We start from the raw sequence: 17,587 nt of genomic DNA on the forward strand, positions 1-17,587 counted from the left end.
AAACAACACTAACACCCTAACAACAAAAACCACTAAACCCCAACAAGAAACAACCCTAAACCCCTAAAAACAAAGACTAACCCCCTAACAACAAACAACACTAAACCCCTAACAAGAAACTAACCTAACCCTGTAACAACAAACAACCCTAACCTCCTAACAACAAACAACCCTAACCCCCTAACAAACACCAACACTAACCCCCTAACCACAAACAACACTAACACCCTAACAACAAAAACTACTAAACCCCAACAAGAAACAACCCTAAACCCCTAACAACAAACACTAACCCCCTAACAACAAACAACCCTAAACCCCTAGCAACAAACAACCCTAACCCCCTAACAACAAACAACCCTAAACCCCTAACAACAAACAACACTAACACCCTAACAACAAACACCACGAACCCCCTAACAACAATCCTAACAACCTAACAACAAACAAAACTAACCCCGTAAAAATAAATTACCCTAAACCCCTAACAACAAACAACACTAACACCCTAACAACAAAAACCACTAAACCCCAACAAGAAACAACACTAAACCCCTAACAACAAACACTAACCCCCTAACAACAAACAACACTAAACCCCTAACAACAAACACTAACCCCCTAACAAGAAACAACCCTAAACCCCTAACAACAAAAAACACTATCCCCCTAACAACAAACACCACTAACCCCCTAACAACAATCCTAACAACCTAACAACAAACAACACTAACCCCCTAAAAATAAACTACTCTAAACCCCTAACAACAAACAACCCAAACCCCCTAACAACAAACAACCCTAAACCCCTAACAACAAACAACACTAACCCCCTAACCACAAACAACACTAACACCCTAACAACAAAAACTACTAAACCCCAACAAGAAACAACACTAAACCCCTAACTACATACACTAATCCCCTAACAACTAACAACCCTAACCCCCTAACAGCAAACAACCCTAAGTCCCTAACAACAAACAATCCTAACCCCCTAACAACCAACAACGCTCACCCCCTAAACACAAACAGCACTAACACCCTAACCACAAACAACACTAACCCCGTAAGAACAAACAACACTAACCCCCTAACAACAAACAACACTAACACCCTAACAACAAAAACCAGTAAAGCCCAACAAGAAACAACCCTAATCCCCTAAATACAAACTACACTAACCCCCTAACCACAAACAACACTAACACCCTAACAAGAAAAACCACTAAACCTCAACAAGAAACAACCCGAAACCCCTAAATAGAAACAACACTAACCACCTAACAACAACCCTAACCCCCTAATAACAAACAACCCTAACCCCCAACAACAAACTACTCTAACCCACTAACAACAAACAACCCTAACCTCCTAACAACAAACAACCCTAAACCCCTAACAACAAACAACACTAACACCCTAACAACAAAAAACACTAAACCCCAACAAGAAACAACACTAAACCCCTAACAGCAAACACTAACACCCTAACAACAAACAACACTAAACCCCTAACAAGAAACTAACCTAACCCTGTAACAACAAACAGCCCTAAACTCCTACCAACAAACACCTTAACCCCCTAACAACAAACAACCCTAAACCCCTAACAACAAACAGTCCTAAATCCCTAACAACCAACAACGCTCACCCACTAACCACAAACAACACTAACACCCTAACCACAAACAAAACTAACCCCGTAAGAACAAACAACACTAATCCCCTAACCACAATCAACACTAACACCCTAACAACAAAAACTACTAAACCCCAACAAGAAACAACCCTAAACCCCTAACAACAAACACTAACCCCCTAACAACAAACAACACTAAACCCCTAACAAGAAACTAACCTAACCCTGTAAAAACAAACAACCCTAACCTCCTAACAACAAACAACCCTAAACCCCTAACAACAAACTACCCTAACCCCCTAAAAATAAACTACTCTAAATCCCTAACAACAAACAACCCCAACCCCCTAGCAACAAACAACCCTAAAACCCAAACAACAAACAACCCTAACCTTCTAACAACAAAAAACCCTAACTCCCTAACAATCAACAACACTAACCCCCTAACCACAAACAACACTAACACCCTAACAACAAAAACTACTAAACCCCAACAAGAAACAACCCTAAACCCCTAACAACAAACACTAACCCCCTAACAACAAACAACACTAAACCCCTAACAAGAAACTAACCTAAACCCGTAAAAACAAACAACCCTAACCTCCTAAAAACAAACAACCTTAACCCCCTAACAGCAAACAACCCTAAACCCCTAACAACAAACAATCCTAACCCCCTAACAACCAACAAAGCTCACCCGCTAACCACAAACAGCACTAACACCCTAACCACAAACAACACTAACCCCGTAAGAACAAACAACACTAACCCCCTAACAGCAAACAACACTAACACCCTAACAACAAAAACTACTAAACCCAACAAGAAACAACTCTAAACCCCTAACAACAAACAACCCTAAACCCCTAACAAAAAACAACACTAACACCCTAACAACAAAAACGACTAAACCCCAACAAGAAACAACACTAAACCCCTAACAACAAACACTAACACCCTAACAACAAACAACACTAAACCCCTAACAAGAATCTAACCTAACCCTGTAAAAACCATCAACCCTAACCTCCTAACAACAAACAACCCTAACCCCCTAACAAACAACAGCACTAACCCCCTAACAACAAACAACACTAACACCATAACAACAAAAACTACTAAACCCCAACAAGTAACAACACTAAACCCCTAACAACAAACACTAACACCCTAACAACAAACAACACTAAACCCCTAACAAGAAACTAACCTAACCCTGTAACAACAAACAGCCCTAACCTCCTAACAACAAACAACCTTAACCCCCTAACAACAAACAACCCTAAACCCCTAAAAACAAACAATCCTAAACCCCTAACAACCAACAACGCTCACCCGCTAACCACAAACAACACTAACACCCTAACCACAAACAACACTAACCCGGTAAGAACAAACAACACTAACCCCCTAACAACAAAAACTACTAAACCCCAACAAGAAACATCCCTAAACCCCTAACAACAAACACTAACCCCCTAACAACAAACAACACTAAACCCCTAACAAGAAACTAACCTAACCCCGTAACAACAAACAACCCTAACCTCCTAACAACAATCAACCTTAAACCCCTAACAACAAACAACCCTAAACCCCTATCAACAAACACTAACACCCTAACAACAAAAACCACTAAACCCCAACAAGAAACAACACTAAACCCCTAACAACAAACACTAACCCTCTAACAACAAACAACACTAAACCCCTAACAAGAAACTAACCTAACCCCGTAACAACAAACAACCCTAACCTCCTAACAACAAACAACCTTAACCCCCTAACAGCAAACAACCCTAAACCCCTAACAACAAACAATCCTAACCCCCTAACAACCAATAACGCTCATCCTCTAACCACAAACAACACTAACACCCTAACCACAAACAACACAAACCCCGTAAGAACAAACAACACTAACCCCCTAACAACAAACAACACTAACACCCTAACAAAAAAAACTACTAAACCCCATCAAGAAAAAACCCTAAACCCCTAACAACAAACACTAACCCCCTAACAACAAACAACACTAAACCCCTAACAAGAAACTAACATAACTCCGTAACAACAAACAACCCAAACCTCCTAACAACAAACAACCCTAAACCCCTAACAACAAACAACCCTAATCTTCTAACAACAAACAACCCTAACCCCCTAACAAACAACAACACTAACCCCCTAACCACAAACAACACTAACACCCTAACAACAAAAACTACTAAAAAACAACAAGAAACAACCCTAAAGCCCTAACAACAAACACTAAGCCCCTAACAACAAACAACCATAAACCCCTAACAACAAACAACACTAACACCCTAACAACAAAAACCACTAAACCCCAACAAGAAACAACACTAAACCCCTAACAACAAACACTAACCACCTAACAACAAACACCACCAAACCCGTAACAAGAAACGAACCTAACCCTGTAACAACAAACAGCCCTAACCTCCTAACAACAAACAACCTTAACCCCCTAACAACAAACAACTCTAAACCCCTAACAACAAACAATCCTAACCCCCTAACAACCAACAACGCTCACCCCCTAACCAGAAACAACACTAACACCCTAACCACAAACAACACTAACCCCCTAACAACAAACAACACTAACACCCTAACAACAAAAACCACTAAACCCCAACAAGAAACAACCCTAAACCCCTAAAAACAAAGACTAACCCCCTAACAACAAACAACACTAAACCCCTAACAAGAAACTAACCTAACCCTGTAACAACAAACAACCCTAACCTCCTAACAACAAACAACCCTAACCCCCTAACAAACACCAACACTAACCCCCTAACCACAAACAACACTAACACCCTAACAACAAAAACTACTAAACCCCAACAAGAAACAACCCTAAACCCCTAACAACAAACACTAACCCCCTAACAACAAACAACCCTAAACCCCTAGCAACAAACAACCCTAACCCCCTAACAACAAACAACCCTAAACCCCTAACAACAAACAACACTAACACCCTAACAACAAACACCACGAACCCCCTAACAACAATCCTAACAACCTAACAACAAACAAAACTAACCCCGTAAAAATAAATTACCCTAAACCCCTAACAACAAACAACACTAACACCCTAACAACAAAAACCACTAAACCCCAACAAGAAACAACACTAAACCCCTAACAACAAACACTAACCCCCTAACAACAAACAACACTAAACCCCTAACAACAAACACTAACCCCCTAACAAGAAACAACCCTAAACCCCTAACAACAAAAAACACTATCCCCCTAACAACAAACACCACTAACCCCCTAACAACAATCCTAACAACCTAACAACAAACAACACTAACCCCCTAAAAATAAACTACTCTAAACCCCTAACAACAAACAACCCAAACCCCCTAACAACAAACAACCCTAAACCCCTAACAACAAACAACACTAACCCCCTAACCACAAACAACACTAACACCCTAACAACAAAAACTACTAAACCCCAACAAGAAACAACACTAAACCCCTAACTACATACACTAATCCCCTAACAACTAACAACCCTAACCCCCTAACAGCAAACAACCCTAAGTCCCTAACAACAAACAATCCTAACCCCCTAACAACCAACAACGCTCACCCCCTAAACACAAACAGCACTAACACCCTAACCACAAACAACACTAACCCCGTAAGAACAAACAACACTAACCCCCTAACAACAAACAACACTAACACCCTAACAACAAAAACCAGTAAAGCCCAACAAGAAACAACCCTAATCCCCTAAATACAAACTACACTAACCCCCTAACCACAAACAACACTAACACCCTAACAAGAAAAACCACTAAACCTCAACAAGAAACAACCCGAAACCCCTAAATAGAAACAACACTAACCACCTAACAACAACCCTAACCCCCTAATAACAAACAACCCTAACCCCCAACAACAAACTACTCTAACCCACTAACAACAAACAACCCTAACCTCCTAACAACAAACAACCCTAAACCCCTAACAACAAACAACACTAACACCCTAACAACAAAAAACACTAAACCCCAACAAGAAACAACACTAAACCCCTAACAGCAAACACTAACACCCTAACAACAAACAACACTAAACCCCTAACAAGAAACTAACCTAACCCTGTAACAACAAACAGCCCTAAACTCCTACCAACAAACACCTTAACCCCCTAACAACAAACAACCCTAAACCCCTAACAACAAACAGTCCTAAATCCCTAACAACCAACAACGCTCACCCACTAACCACAAACAACACTAACACCCTAACCACAAACAAAACTAACCCCGTAAGAACAAACAACACTAATCCCCTAACCACAATCAACACTAACACCCTAACAACAAAAACTACTAAACCCCAACAAGAAACAACCCTAAACCCCTAACAACAAACACTAACCCCCTAACAACAAACAACACTAAACCCCTAACAAGAAACTAACCTAACCCTGTAAAAACAAACAACCCTAACCTCCTAACAACAAACAACCCTAAACCCCTAACAACAAACTACCCTAACCCCCTAAAAATAAACTACTCTAAATCCCTAACAACAAACAACCCCAACCCCCTAGCAACAAACAACCCTAAAACCCAAACAACAAACAACCCTAACCTTCTAACAACAAAAAACCCTAACTCCCTAACAATCAACAACACTAACCCCCTAACCACAAACAACACTAACACCCTAACAACAAAAACTACTAAACCCCAACAAGAAACAACCCTAAACCCCTAACAACAAACACTAACCCCCTAACAACAAACAACACTAAACCCCTAACAAGAAACTAACCTAAACCCGTAAAAACAAACAACCCTAACCTCCTAAAAACAAACAACCTTAACCCCCTAACAGCAAACAACCCTAAACCCCTAACAACAAACAATCCTAACCCCCTAACAACCAACAAAGCTCACCCGCTAACCACAAACAGCACTAACACCCTAACCACAAACAACACTAACCCCGTAAGAACAAACAACACTAACCCCCTAACAGCAAACAACACTAACACCCTAACAACAAAAACTACTAAACCCAACAAGAAACAACTCTAAACCCCTAACAACAAACAACCCTAAACCCCTAACAAAAAACAACACTAACACCCTAACAACAAAAACGACTAAACCCCAACAAGAAACAACACTAAACCCCTAACAACAAACACTAACACCCTAACAACAAACAACACTAAACCCCTAACAAGAATCTAACCTAACCCTGTAAAAACCATCAACCCTAACCTCCTAACAACAAACAACCCTAACCCCCTAACAAACAACAGCACTAACCCCCTAACAACAAACAACACTAACACCATAACAACAAAAACTACTAAACCCCAACAAGTAACAACACTAAACCCCTAACAACAAACACTAACACCCTAACAACAAACAACACTAAACCCCTAACAAGAAACTAACCTAACCCTGTAACAACAAACAGCCCTAACCTCCTAACAACAAACAACCTTAACCCCCTAACAACAAACAACCCTAAACCCCTAAAAACAAACAATCCTAAACCCCTAACAACCAACAACGCTCACCCGCTAACCACAAACAACACTAACACCCTAACCACAAACAACACTAACCCGGTAAGAACAAACAACACTAACCCCCTAACAACAAACAACACTAACACCCTAACAACAAAACCTACTCAACCCCAACAAGAAACAACCCTAAACCCCTAACAACAAACACTAACCCCCTAACAACAAACAACACTAAACCCCTAACAAGGAACTAAGCTAACCCCGTAACAACAAACAACCCTAACCTCCTAGCAACAAACAACCTTAAACCCCTAACAACAAACAACCCTAAACCCCTAACAACAAACAACACTAACACCCTAACAACAAAAACCACTAAAGCCCAACAAGAAACAACCCTAAACCCCTAAATACAAACAACACTAACCCCCTAACCACAAACAACACTAACACCCTAACAACAAAAACCACTAAACCTCAAAAGAAACAACCCGAAACCCCTAAATAGAAACAACACTAACCACCTAACAACAACCCTAACCCCCTAACAACAAACAACCCTAACCCCCAACAACAAACTACTCTAACCCATTAGCAACAAACAACCCTAAGCCCCTAACAACAAAGAACCCTAACTCTCTAACAAGAAACAACACTAACCCCCTAACAACAACCAACACTAACCCCCTAACAACAAGCAACACTAACCCACTAAAAATAAACTACTCTAAACCCCAAACAACAAACAAGCCTAACCCCCTAACAACAAACAACCCTAAACCCCTAACAACAATCCACCCTAACCTTCTAACAACAAACAACCCTAACCCCCTAACAAACAACAACACTAACCCCCTAACCACAAACAACACTAACACCCTAACAACAAAAACCACTAAACCCAACAAGAAACAACCCTAAACCCCTAACAACAAACACTAACCCCCTAAGAACAAACAACACTAAACCCCTAACAATAAACTAACCTAACCCCGTAACAACAAACAACCCTAACCTCCTAACAACAAACAACCTTAAACCCCTAACAACAAACAACCCTAAACCCCTAACAACAAACAACACTAACACCCTAACAAAAAAAACCACTAAACCCCAACAAGAAACAACACTAAACCCCTAACAACAAACACTAACCCCCTAACAACAAACAACACTAAACCCCTAACAAGAAACTAACCTAACCCTGTAACAACAAACAACCCTAACCTCCTAACAACAAACAACCTTAACCCCTATACAACCAACAACACTAACCCCCTAACCACCAACAGCTCTAACCCAGTAAAAACAAAAAAAACTAACCCCCTAACAACAACCAACACTTATCCCCTAAAAACAAACAACACTAACCCCCAACAAGAAAGAACCCAAATCCTCTAAGAACAAACAACTCTAACACCCTAACAACAAAAAACTCGGAACCCCTAACAACAAGCAACACTAACCCACTAACAACAAACAACCCTAAACCCCTAACAACAAACAACCCTTACCACCTAACAACCAACAGCACTAACCCCTAAGCAAAAACACTAACACCCTAACAACAAAACCCACTAAACGCCAACAAGAAACAACCCTAAACACCTAACAACAAACAACACTAACCCCCTAACAACAAACAACACTAACACCCTAACAACAAAGATCCCTAACTCCCTAAAAACAAACAACACTAAGCCCCAACAACAAACAACACTAACCCTCTAACAACAACCCTAATCCCCTACCCACAAACAACACTAACCCACTAACAACAAACAAAACTAACCCCCTCAAAAACAACACAAACCCCAAACAGCAAACAACTCTCACACCCTAACAACAAACAACAGTAACCCCCTAACAACAAACAACCCTAAACCCCTAACATCAAAGAACACTAACACAATAACAACAAACAATCCTAACGCCGTAACAACAAACAACACTAACCCCCAACAGCAAAAACCCTAAACCCTAAAAACCAGAAACACTAAACCACTAACAACAAACAACCCTAACCCACTAAGAACAAACAACCCTAACACCCTAACAACAAACAACCTTAAACCCCTAACAACAAACAACCCTAAACCCCTAACAACAAACAATCCTAACCCCCTAACAACCAACAACGCTCACCCCCTAACCACAAACAACACTAACACCCTAACCGCAAACAACACTAACCCCGTAAGAACAAACAACACTAACCCCCAACAACAAACAACACTAACACCCTAACAACAAAAACCACTAAAGCCCAACAAGAAACAACCCTAAATCCCTAAATACAAACAACACTAACCCCCTAAAAACAAACAACACCAACACCCTAACAACAAAAACTACTAAACCCCAACAAGAAACAACCATAAACCCCTAACAACAAACACTAACCCCCTAACAACAAACAACACTAAACCCCTAAGAAGAAACTAACCTAACCCCGTAACAACAAACAACCCTAACCTCCTAACAACAAACAACCTTAAACCCCTAACAACAAACAACCCTAAACCCCTAACAACAAACAACACTAACACCCTAACAACAAAAAACACTAAACCCCAACAAGAAACAACACTAAACCCCTAACAACAAACACTAACCCCCTAACAACAAACAACACTAAACCCCTAACAAGAAACTAAACTAACCCTGTAACAACAAACAACCCTAACCTCCTAACAACAAGCAACCTTAACTCCCTAACAGCAAACAACCCTAAATCCCTAACAACAAACAATCCTAACCCCCTTACAACCAACAACGCTCACCCCCTAACCACAAACAGAACTAACACCCTAACCACAAACAACACTAACCCCGTAAGAACAAACAACACTAACCCCCTAACAACAAACAACACTAACACCCTAACAACAAAAACTACTAAACCCCAACAAGAAACAACCCTAAAACCCTAACAACAAACACTAACCCCCTAACAACAAACAACACTAAACACCTAACAAGAAACTAACCTAACCCCGTAACAACAAACAACCCTAACCTCCTAACTACAAACAACCTTAAACCCCTAACAACAAACAACCCTAAACCCCTAACAACAAACAACACTAACACCCTAACAACAAAAACCACTAAATTCCAACAAGAAACAACACTAAACCCCTAACAACAAACACTAACCTCCTAACAACAAACAACACTAAACCCCTAAGAAGAAACTGACCTAACCCTGTAAGAACAAACAACCCTAACCTCGTAACAACAAACAACCGTAACCCCCTAACAAACAACAACACTAACCCCCTAACCACAAACAACACTAACACTCTAACAACAAAAACTATTAAACCCCAACAAGAAACAACCCTAAACCCCTAACAACAAACACTAACCCCCTAACAACAAACAACACTAAACCCCTAACAAGAAACTAACCTAACCCCGTAACAACAAACAACCCTAACCTCCTAACAACAAACAACATTAAACCCCTAACAACAAACAACCCTAAACCCCTAACAACAAACAACACTAACACCCTAACAACAAAAAACACTAAACCCCAACAAGAAACAACACTAAACCCCTAACAACAAACACTAACCCCCTAACAACAAACAACACTAAACCCCTAACAAGAAACTAACCTAACCCTGTAACAATAAACAACCCTAACCTCCTAACAACAAACAACCCTAACCCGCTAGCAAACAACAACACTAACCCCCTAACCACAAACAACACTAACACCCTAACAACAAAAACTACTAAACCCCAACAAGGAACAACCCTAAACCCCTAACAACAAACACTAACCCCCTAACAACAAACAACACTAAACCCCTAAGAAAAAACTAACCTAACCCCGTAACAACAAACAACCCTAACCTCCTAACAACAAACAACCTTAAACCCCTAACAACAAACAACCCTAAACCCCTAACAACGAACAACACTAACACCCTAACAACAAAAACCACTAAAACCCAACAAGAAACAACAGTAGACCCCTAACAACAAACACTAACCCCCTAACAACAAACAACACTAAACCCCTAACAAGAAACTAACCTAACCCTGTAACAACAAACAACCCTAACCTCCTAACAACAAACAACTTTAACCCCCTAAACAACCAACAACACTAACCCCCTAACCACCAACAGCACTAACCCAGTAAAAACAAAAAAAACTAACCCCCTAACGACAACCAACACAAATCCTCTAAGAACAACTCTAACCCCCTAACAACAAAAAACTCGGAACCCCTAACAACAAGCAACACTAACCCACTAACAACAAACAACCCTAAACCCCTAACAACAAACAACCCTTACCCCCTAACAAGCAACAGCACTAACCCCTAGGCAAAAACACTAACACCCTAACAACAAAACCCACTAAACCCCACAAGAAACAACCCTAAACACCTAACAACAAACAACACTAACCCCCTAACAACAAACAACACTAACACCCTAACAACAAAGATCCCTAACCCCCTAAAAACAAACAACAGTAAGCCCCAACAACAAACAACACTAACCCTCTAACAACAACCCTAATCCCCTAACTACAAACAACACTAACCCACTAACAACAAACAAAACTAACCCCCTAAAAAACAACACAAACCCCGAACAACAAACAACTCTCACAATCTAACAACAAACAACACTAACCCCCTAACAACAACAACAATAACCCCCAAAAATGGACAACACTAACACCCTAACAACAAACACTACTAAACCCAACTAGGAACAACCCTAAAGCCCTAACAACAAACAACACTAACCTCCTAACAACAAACAACCCCAAACCCCTAACATCAAAGAACACTAACACCCTAACAACAAACAACCCTAACGCCCTAACAACAAACAACACTAACCCCCAAACAGCAAACAACCCTTAACCCTAAAAAGCAGAAACACTAACCCACTAACAAAAAACAACCCTAACCCACTAAGAACAAACAACCCTAACACCCTAACAACAAACAACCTTAAACCCCTAACAACAAACAACCCTAAACCCCTAACAACAAACAATCCTAACCCCCTAACAACCAACAACACTCACCCCCTAACCACAAACAACATTGACACCCTAACCACAAACAACACTAACCCCGTAAGAACAAACAACACTAACCCCCTAACAACAAACAACACTAACACCCTAACAACAAACAACCCTAAACCCCTAACATCAAAGAACACTAACACCCTAACAACAAACAATCCTAACGCCGTAACAACAAACAACACTAACCCCCGAACAGCAAAAACCCTAAACCCTAAAAACCAGAAACACTAACCCACTAACAACAAACAACCCTCACCCACTAAGAACAAACAACCCTAACACCCTAACAACAAACAACCTTAAACCCCTAACAACAAACAACCCTAAACCCCTAACAACAAACAACACTAACACCCTAACAACAAAAACCACTGAAGCCCAACAAGAAACAACCCTAAACCCCTAAATACAAACAACACTAACCCCCTAACAACAAACACCACTAACCCCCTAACAACAATCCTAACAACCTAACAACAAACAACACTAACCCCCTAAAAATAAACTACTCTAAACCCCTAACAACAAACAACCCTAACCTTCTAACAACAAACAACCCTAACCCCCTAACAAACAACAACACTAACCCCCAACGACAAACAACACTAACACTCTACCAACAAAAACTACTAAACCCCAACAAGAAACAACCCTAAACCCCTAACAACAAACACTAACCCCCTAACAACAAACAACACTAAACCCCTAACAAGAAACTAACCTAACCCCGTAACAACAAACAACCCTAACCTCCTAACAACAAACAACCTTAAACCCCTAACAACAAACAACCCTAAACCCCTAACAACAAAAAACACTAACACCCTAACAACAAAAAACACTAAACCCCAACAAGAAACAACACTAAACCCCTAACAACAAACACTAACCCCCTAACAACAAACAACACTAAACCCCTAACAAGAAACTAACCTAACCCTGTAACAACAAACAACCCTAACCTCCTAACAACAAACAACCTTAAACCCCTAAGCAACCAACAACACTAACCCCCTAACCACCAACAGCACTAACCCAGTAAAAACAAAAAAAACTAACCCCTAACAACAACCAACACTTATCCCCTAAAAACAAACAACACTAACCCCCAACAAGAAAGAACCCAAATCCTCTAAGAACAAACAACTCTAACCCCCTAACAACAAAAAACTCGGAAGCCCTAACAACAAGCAACACTAACCCACTAACAACAAACAACCCTAAACCCCTAACAACAAACAACCCTTACCCCCTAAAAACCAAGAGCACTAACCCCTAAGCAAAAACACTAACACCCTAAAAACAAAACCCACTAAACCGCAACAAAAAACAACCCTAAACACCTAACAACAAACAACATGAACCCCCTAACAACAAACAACACTAACACCCTAACAACAAAACCACTAAAGCCCAACAAGAAACAACCCTAAACCCCTAAATACAAACAACACTAACCCCCTAACCACAAACAACACTAGCACCCTAACAACAAAAACTGCTAAACCCCAACAAGAAACAACCCTAAACCCCTAACAACAAACACTAACCCCTAACAACAAACAACACTAAACCCCTAACAAGAAACTAACCTAACCCCGTAACAACAAACAACCCTAACCTCCTAACAACAAACAACCTTAAACCCCTAACAACAAACAACCCTAAACCCCTAACAACAAACAACACTAACACACTAACAACAAAAACCACTAAACCCGAACAAGAAACAACACTAAACCCCTAACAACAAACACTAACCCCCTAACAACAAACAACACTAAACCCCTAACAAGAAACTAACCTAACCCTGTAAGAACAAACAGCCCTAACCTCCTAACAACAAACAACCCTAACCCCGTAACAAACAACAACACTAACCCCCTAACCACAAACAACACTAACAACCTAACAACAAAAACTAATAAACCCCAACAAGAAACAACCCTAAACCCCTAACAACAAACACTAACCCCCTAACAACAAACAACACTAAACCCCTAACAAGAAACTAACCTAACCCTGTAAGAACAAACAGCCCTAACCTCCTAACAACAAACAACCTTAACCCCCTAACAACAAACAACCCTAAACCCCTAACAACAAACAACACTAACACCCTAACAACAAAAACCACTAAACTCCAACAAGGAACAACACTAAACCCCTAACAACAAACACTAACCCCCTAACAACAAACAACACTAAACCCCTAACAAGAAACTAACCTAACCCTGTAACAACAAACAGCCCTAACCTCCTAACAACAAACAACCTTAACCCCCTAACAACAAACAACCCTAAACCCCTAACAACAAACAACCCTAAACCCCTGACAAGAAACAACACTAACACCCTAACAACAAAAACCACTAAACCCCAAAAAGAAACAACACTAACCCCCTAACAACAAACACTAACCCCCTAACAACAAACAACACTAAACCCCTAACAAGAAACTAACCTAACCCTGTAACAACAAACGACCCTAACCTCCTAACAACAAACAACCCTATCCCCTAACAAAAAACAACACTAACCCCCTAACCACAAACACTAACACCCTAACAACAAAAACTACTAAATCCCAACAAGAAACAACCCTAAACCCCTAACAACAAACACTAACCCCCTAACAACAAACAACACTAAACCCCTAACAAGAAACTAAGCTAACCCCGTAACAACAAACAACCCTAACCTCCTAACAACAAACAACCTTAACCCCCTAACAACAAACAACCCTAAACCCCTAACAACAAACAATCCTAAACCCCTAACAACCAACAACGCTCACCCCCTAACCACAAGCAACACTAACACCCTAACCACAAACAACACAAACCCCGTGAGAACAAACAACACTAACCCCCTAACCACAAACAACACTAACACCCTAACAACAAAAACTACTAAACCCCAACAAGAAACAACCCTAAACCCCTAACAGCAAACACTAACCCCCTAACAACAAACAACACTAAACCCCTAACAAGAAACTAACCTAACCCCTTAACAACAAACAGCCCTAACCTCCTAACAACAAACAACCTTAAACCCCTAACAACAAACAACCCTAAACCCCTAACAACAAACAACAGTAACACCCTAACAGCAAAAACCACTAAACCCCAACAAGAAACAACAGTAAACCCCTAACAACAAACACTAACCCCCTAACAACAAACAACACTAAACCCCTAACAATAAACTAACCTAACCCTGTAACAACAAACAACCCTAACCTCCTAACAACAAACAACCCTAACCCCCTAACAAACAACAACACTAACCCCCTAACAACAAACAACACTAACACCATAACAACAAAAACTACTAAACCCCAACAAGAAACAACCCTAAACCCCTAACAACAAACACTAACCCCCTAACAACAAACAACACTAAACCCCTAACAAGAAACTAACCTAACCCCGTAACAAAAGACAACCCTAACCTCCTAACAACAAACAACCTTAAACCCCTAACAACAAACAACCCTAAACCCGTAACAACAATCAACACTAACACCCTAACAACAAAAACCACTAAACCCCAACAAGAAACAACACTAAACCCCTAACAACAAACACTAATGCCCTAACAACAAACAACACTAAACCCCTAACAAGAAACTAACCTAACCCTGTAACAACAAACAGCCCTAACCTCCTAACAACAAACCACCTTAACCCCCCTAACAACAAACAACCCTAAACCCCTAACAACAAACAACCCTAACCCCCTAACAACCAACAACTCTCACCCCCTAACCACAAACAACACTAACCCCGTAAGAACAAACAACACTAACAACCTAACCACAAACAACACTAACACCCTAACAACAAAAACTACTAAACCCCAACAAGAAACAACCCTAAACCCCTAACAACAAACACTAACCCCCTAACAACAAACAACACTAAACCCCTAACAAGAAACTAACCTAACCCCGTAACAACAAACAACCCTAACCTCCTAACAACAAACAATCTTAAACCCCTAACAACAAACAACCCTAAACCCCTAACAACAAACAACACTAACACCCTAACAACAAAAAACACTAAACCCCAACAAGAAACAACACTAAACCCCTAACAACAAACACTAACCCCCTAACAACAAACAACACTAAACCCCTAACAAGAAACTAAACTAACCCTGTAACAACTAGCAACCCTAACCTCCTAAGAACAAACAACCTTAACCCCCTAACAACAAACAACCCAAAACCCCTAACAACAAACAATCCTATCCCCCTAACAACCAACAACACTCGCCCCCAACCACAAAGAACACTAACACCCTAACCACAAACAACACTAACACCCTAACAACAAAAACCACTAAAGCCCAACAAGAAACAACCCTAAACCCCTAAATATAAACAACACTAACCCCCTAACCACAAACAACACTAACACCCTAACAACAAAAACCACTAAACCTCAACAAGAAACAACCCGAAACCCCTAAATAGAAACAACACTAACCACCTAACAGCAACCCTAACCCCCTAACAACAAACAACCCTAACCCTCAACAACAAACTACTCTAAACCACTAACAACAAACAACCCTAAGCCCCTAACAACAAAGAACCCTAACTCTCTAACAAGAAACAACACTAACCGCCTAACAACAAAAAACACTAACCCCCTAACAACAAACACCACTAACCCCCTAACAACAATCCTAAAAACCTAACAGCAAACAACACTAACACCCTAACAAGAAAGAACCCAAATCCTCTAACAACAAACAACTCTAACCCCCTAAGAACAAACAACTCTGAACCCCTGACAACAAACACCACTAACCCACTAACACCAAACAACTCTAACCCCTAAAAACCAAAAACACAAACCCACTAACAACAAACAACACTAACCCACTCACAACAAACAACCCTAACACCCTAACAACAAACAACACTAACCCCCTAACAACAAACAACACTAAACCCCTAACATCAAACAACACTAACCCCCTAACAACTAACAACACTAACACCCTAACAACAAACAACACTAACACCCTAAGAACAAAAACCACTAAACCGCAGCAAGAAACAACCCTAAACCCCGAAATACAAACAACACTAACCCCCTAACCACAAACAACACTAACAGCCTAACAACATAAACCACTAAACCTCAACAAGAAACAACCCCAAACCCCTAAATAGAAACAACACTAACCACCTAACAACAACCCTAACCCGCTAACAACAAACAACCCTACCCTCCAACAACAAACTACTCTAATCCCCTAACAATAAAAAACCCTAACCCCTAACATCAAACAACACTAAC

Source organism: Loxodonta africana, chromosome 10 (assembly GCF_030014295.1).
Source record: "Loxodonta africana isolate mLoxAfr1 chromosome 10, mLoxAfr1.hap2, whole genome shotgun sequence".
In the NCBI taxonomy this organism is placed as follows: domain Eukaryota; kingdom Metazoa; phylum Chordata; class Mammalia; order Proboscidea; family Elephantidae; genus Loxodonta; species Loxodonta africana.